Below are 6489 nucleotides of genomic sequence, written 5' to 3'. Positions count from 1 at the left end.
ATAAGCATCAAGGTGGTCAAGATAATCAGAGATCCAAGCCTAAGCGATCATTTTCGCCGTTACCCATGCCGCTGTCTCAAGTTCTGCAACAACTGCTCAATCAGAACTTGATAACTCTATTGCCTCCATAGTCATTTCCTACCAATCCCACTCCTGGGTATAAGTACCATGCAAGATGTGCTTATCATTCGAATAGTCCTAGTCATGATACAGAGGATTGTTGGCTATTGAAGCACAAGATCCAAGACTTAATTGATGAAAAGATCATCGACTTCAACTCACCTAAGGAACCTCACCTGACTAATGTTGTGCACAATCGGAAAGGTCGCAATGAACACAACCAATCTATGGGGACAATTCTGAGCTCCACACCAGTGCCTCAACAAGGTCGTCAAAACAAACAAGACACACCCAGGCGTCAATTCACAAAGATCAATGTGTCGCTAGCTCAGGCATCACAACATTTGTTGAAGGAAAACTTGATTACTATGAGGGATCCTCCTATAAAGCCCAACACTTCCGCTCCTAGCTATAAACCCAATGCGAGGTGCGCATATCACTCCAATAGCCCTGGACATGACACAAATGATTGTTGGCCATTAAAGAACAAGATCCAAGATATGATCGATGATGGTGAAATTGAATTCCCTCATCCAAAAACTCCTGCAGTGATCATTGCTCCTATGCCTAATCACGAAAAGATCAATTAAATGTCTAGAAGGATGAACTTTTAGATCATTAGATTTACTTTCATGCGCAATTTCTATTCTGTTTATTTAAACATTCGAATTATGATAGACATTATCTGTTTTAAATAATCATCATCAGTGCATTGCATATGTTTGTCTTGAATAAATTATTTTGCTATCACTCATCTAAACTGCATCTTTACTTGGCATATGTTTTATGATACTCAACTCCTGCTAAAGCTGTATACCTTTTGAGGGAGGATGACGAAAACGATACCGCAACCTCATACAGTATGCTTTTGAGCGGACTATGCTGACAATGTACAGGCATTGTTTCAATTCCTAAACAGTGGAGATATAAGGATGTTAATCCCTCGTCAACCCCTTTGAGCCTAAAAAGTAGAAGTTTCTTTCTTATATTAATTAAAACCCTTGATCATAACCTGGGGCAGGATAGTTCTCAGTTAATTTGGCTGTGCATTCTGTTTTAAGAGAATCATTCAGTACACCTTTCAATAAAGGTTTCAATCACAAGCGTTCATCCGCACACATCAAAGAAGTGTTGGAGATGTCAATCAAAAGCCAATAATGGTTCATCAATCATTAAGCAAGGCAGTCAATATCTTTCAAAAAAAATGAATGAATGAAAAAACATATATACAAAGAAAAGCCTGCTAAGTCAAAAATCAAAAAGAAGACTTAGGCAAAAATCAAGGCATCCCGCTGACTGTAAGCTCAAAATAGACAGTTCAGGTAAAAGTTAGGGATATCAAAAAGATGAAAAAGAGAAGTCAATAAATTCCTGAACAACATAATGTTGTGACTACCAAAAGGAAGAAGTAACTGCCATCTCAAAAGTTCTTTTTGCTTGTGAACCACCATCATTATCAAAGGTGCAAATCCAAAAGTCTCTTTGAACCTGAATGCATAATTTGAATTAACTGAGCTCAGGACTGAAGATCATCACGAAGAGGGGTGGGTAAAATCAAATTTTGAGCCTTTATCCTTTGTTTCATAAACCGTGAACCAAGCCACATTACAGACCTTGAAAGTTCTTATTGAAGCATGGTTAGTTCGAAAGCATACTGTCACCAAAAAGGTATCCCGACTCCTTAAGGTTTACTACAAATGCTAGGTTGATATCCTGTTTTTTACAAACATCATGTTTTTATAAATATCATAATTTTACATCTCCAGTTTTAATGTATTTCAAAAACTCAAGACAGACGTATGCATTGCATCTCATGAATCCGTTATTAAACATATTCTGCTACATAATTTCAAATGTTAGCAACAGAAAGAATTTGCACAGGGTACAACTAATGACTGAAAGTTATCCCGACAGACAATTACGTATACAAGGGGCATGACACGTTTTGCCCAATCAATCTGGGCCAATCAAGTCAAGATTCCAAGAATCTCTCAAATGCCAAATAGTCAAAGGCATGCATCCCAAGTGGGTTTCAAACTATTTCCCAATCAATCTGGGGCAATCAAGTCAAGATTCTAAGAATATCTCAAGGATGCCAATCAGGGGCATGCATCCAAGAAGATCTGAAGCTACTTCTCAACCAACATAAGACATTGTCTTGGGCCTATGATTACTAGTGGGATGTCACCCATAGTGCACATCTCATAGAGTCCTCGCGAAGCGGATCTTTCCAAAAGTTCCTACTAGCAGGGGAAAATCTATGCAAGTCCAGTTTGACACTTCAACCAACACTCATTGGTGTGTCCCAATCAAGACAAATCCAGGAATGACAGTTAATATAATATTGGAGGCAACGTTCATGCTTTCCCACAAAGCCGGTTTCACGGGAACATATCCCCACAGAGGAATCATGAAGAAGATATCTTCAAATGTTCTCGTCCCAACAAAGACCTAGTTCCCCAACAGAGTTTACAAATTCGACACCGCCGATTCCCCGACACGTTTCTCGTCTTCAAACAAGGTTATTCATCTCTCTTACCCCCAGTCAGGGTACATCAAGATCAATCATTCAAATCGCCTTCATCCCCAAGCAAAATCATAAATCTCCAGCTGAGCATCTTCAAGACTAGATCAACAACAAAATCACAAAGACATAGAGATTCATTTTCTCAATCAAAACAACATAAATCATATTCACACACCATATGTCATAAACATATTCATACATTGCATACATTACCTCATAATGAATTCATGCATAACATACAAAGTTTCTCATTTATTTTGAGGGACTCACTACATAACACATGCATCATGAAATTTTATAAATTGCTACACCTATTGCAGAATACAAGTACACGCAGATGAACAAAATCTCCAATTTTCAAAGATCTAATTCAGTTACTACGAATGGTACTGACACGGTCAACGCTTGAAGATCTAATTCATTTACCACGAACGGTGATGACACGATCATTCTCAAAGATCTAATTCAGTTACTACGAACGGTACTGACACGGTCAGCTCTCAGAGATCTAATTCCATCATCATGAACGGTGTGGACACGATCAATTATCTCCTAAAGTCTAATTCAGTTACTACGAATGGTGCTGACACGACAAGAGATCTAATTCTGTCATCACGAACGGTGTAGACACGATCATCTTTCCAAGATCTAATTCAAGTATTACGAACGGTACTGGCACGATCAGCTTTCAAGGATATAATTCCATCATCACGAACGGTGTGGACACGATCAACTCTTTCCTAAGTCTAATTCAGTTACTACGAACGGTGCTGACACGACAAGAGATCTAATTCTATCATCACGAACGGTGTAGACACGATTATCCTTCTAGGATCTAATTCAGTTACTACGAACGGTACTGACACGATCAAACTTCAAAGATATAACTATATCATCACGAACGAGGTAGACGCAATCAACTATCAAAGTCTAATTCAGTTACTACGAACGGTGGTGACACGGCCAACTCTCAAGGATCTAATTCATTTACCACGAACGGTGATGGCACGATCAACATCCAACAGACACTTCTCAACATACTAAGCTCAAATGCATTCTAACGTATGGCTCATTCTAATACTTCTCAATACAAAGGATCCAGTCTAACGCACGACTCATCCTAGGATACAACTTTACGTATGGGGTATTCTGACAACTATCAACACAGGGAACCTGGTCTAACGTACGACCTATCCTACAGCCTAGCGTACGGCTTTCCAGACATCTACTGATGCAAATTGGATTCAGTCTAACGCACGACTCATCCTTCAGCCTAACGCACAGCTTTCCAGACATATACTGATGCAAATTGGATTCAGTCTAACGCACGACTCATCCTTCAGCCTAACACACGGCTTTCCAGACATCTACTGATGCAAATTGGATTCAGTCTAACGCACGACTCATCCTTCTGCCTAACGCACGGCTTTCCAGATATCTACTGATGCAAATTGGATTCAGTCTAACGCACAACTCATACTTCAGCCTAACGCACGGCTTTCCAGATATCTACTGATGCAAATTGGATCCGGTCTAACGCACGACCCATCCTCCAGTCTAACGTACGACTCACTCTAAGTATATTCTTCAAATACGGTCTAACGTACGACGTATTCTGACTCTTAAGTCTATCAAGATGGATGGCATCTTTAAGCCCATCTCAATCATACATCTTTTCCAAACACCTGGATGGAATCTTCAAGCCCATCCCCGATAAAAGTCCCTACTTCAGCTAGGGCAAATTCCTGGGTATTCTAGTGTTCAATCCTCTTCTACCTTCAGATTCCAACAGGCACACATGCCAATCTACATCTTGAGATATAAGAAGATTGAACAGGGGCAGCTGTCATACCCCAAAATTTTCCCATCACATTTTTATACTCAAGCTCATTTGAATATCAAAAGCTCGAGACTTGACTGAATGCGCATTCTCCTGAACAACAGCCTTCCAACTAGGGTTTTGCCTTTTTCAAGGAAAAGTCAGGTTCTGATACCTCCATATGACTAAAAATGAGAAAGATATGATTGGCGCAAGTCGGACGATTTTCAAGAAAAGGGCCAAAAACCTAATTAGCAAAATTCCAACTTTTTGAGTATTGGGCCTTTATTTTGAAGTATCCACGGGAGTTTGAGCCCAAAGAGAGTTTGTCGGCCAAATATTAATTATTTTATGAATTTATTTCATTCATATTTGATTTTTTATTCAAATAAATTCAAATAAGATCATCAAAATAATTATATAATTGGTGCATTAAACTTTCATTTGATTCAACCCAATCAAATCTCATCCATGGGCTAATTCAAGATCCCTAAGTCTATTATTTTATTTTTTGTGGCTTTTATTTATATTTATATGAATTCTTATTCATTTAAATATTAAATAGATTAAATAAAATATATAATAAATAGATTTAGATCAAAGGATTTGTTTTTTTATGATTAGGTGACCAAACTATCAAATATTCGTGTAAGGCAAAATTTGGGAAAAAATGATTGAAATTGGCAAATTTTGGAAAGCTGCATAAACAAAGATTCAATCACATCTCAAATTCCAATTTTGCCAAGATTGAATCCAATTTTGTTAACCTACTTGTTCCCCATAAATACTTGGATGAATTCAGAGGCAAAGGGAGAGGATTCGCAGCCCAGCAACACCGATACTAAACTCAGAAAACTTCAAGAAAATTTTGGATTCGAGTTGGGAATTTAAGGGATACTCAGAGGCTTCTAGAGATTAAAGCGTGTTCCTGGAGTATTCTGGATCGTTTCCCCATCAAGATCGAAGCCTAAAGCACTCGGAATCATCATCCAGACACTCACGGTTTGCTCGTGATTTTTTTTTATTTTTCGATTTTGCAACTTCAAGAATCATAAACGTAATTTACTTGTATATTTGTGTTCACCTTCATGTTTACAACGTATCTGGATGCTTTGATTTGAGTTTCATCGGAAAATACAGAATTCACCATGACTAGGTTTTGAGAGCTTCTGATTGGGGGTTCGGAATAAAGGCAAAATTGTCCAAAACTAATAGCCTCATCATGTTCAGAATATGTCTTTTACTTAATCTGGGTTATTCTTTTGCATTATTTAATGATGATTTTCAGGGAGACCTATGGCCATGACAAGTAACCGTGGGCTAAATTTCTGTGTGTTGAGAAAGTCTAACGAAGAAGAAGAACGAGGGCGCGTGTTGGTTTTGTTTAAAATTTGTCACGCGCGTTTTATTGGATATTATGTATACAGATGACATTACTAACACCAAATCAAAGCAGCTTCGTTGGCAAGGCGTTGCTGTGTTATCCTTAAGTGACGCGAGTTCGATCCGTAGGATTGCGCATTACCATTTTTTTTATTATTCGTTTACATGTTGTTATTCTGCAGGTTCAGTGGATCGTGTGTGGGAGCACTCACCACGTACCCTCGCCTGGCAGCCGTAGGATCAACGCTAAGACGGATCGGAGAGCTCCAGATGCACGCAGGCTCACCATACTCCTTCAAGGCACCACCACGCAGTATCCCAGCTAAGGATTTTCTAACCCTTTTTTTATTTTTTATATAAACTTAGTTTTTTTTCCTTATTTTTATTTTTATATATTACTTATTTATTTTTATTTCTTCAAAGTTTCTTTTGAATATTCTTTTAATAAAACTTCTTCCAAATTTATTTTTTCTTTTCATAAAAACATTTATTTATTTTAAAAGAATATGTTTAGATGATTAATTTGATTTAATCACTAATAATATTTTTTCTTTTCTTTCTTGATTTAAAAATAATTAAATGGTTAATTTAACTTAGTAGGTTAATATTTTAATACTTATTAGGGTTAGACAATTTAATT

This window comes from Vicia villosa, linkage group LG2, assembly GCF_029867415.1.
Source record: "Vicia villosa cultivar HV-30 ecotype Madison, WI linkage group LG2, Vvil1.0, whole genome shotgun sequence".
NCBI classification, from domain to species: domain Eukaryota; kingdom Viridiplantae; phylum Streptophyta; class Magnoliopsida; order Fabales; family Fabaceae; genus Vicia; species Vicia villosa.
The sequence above is the reverse complement of the archived record's forward strand: the minus strand, read 5'-3'. Positions refer to the sequence as shown.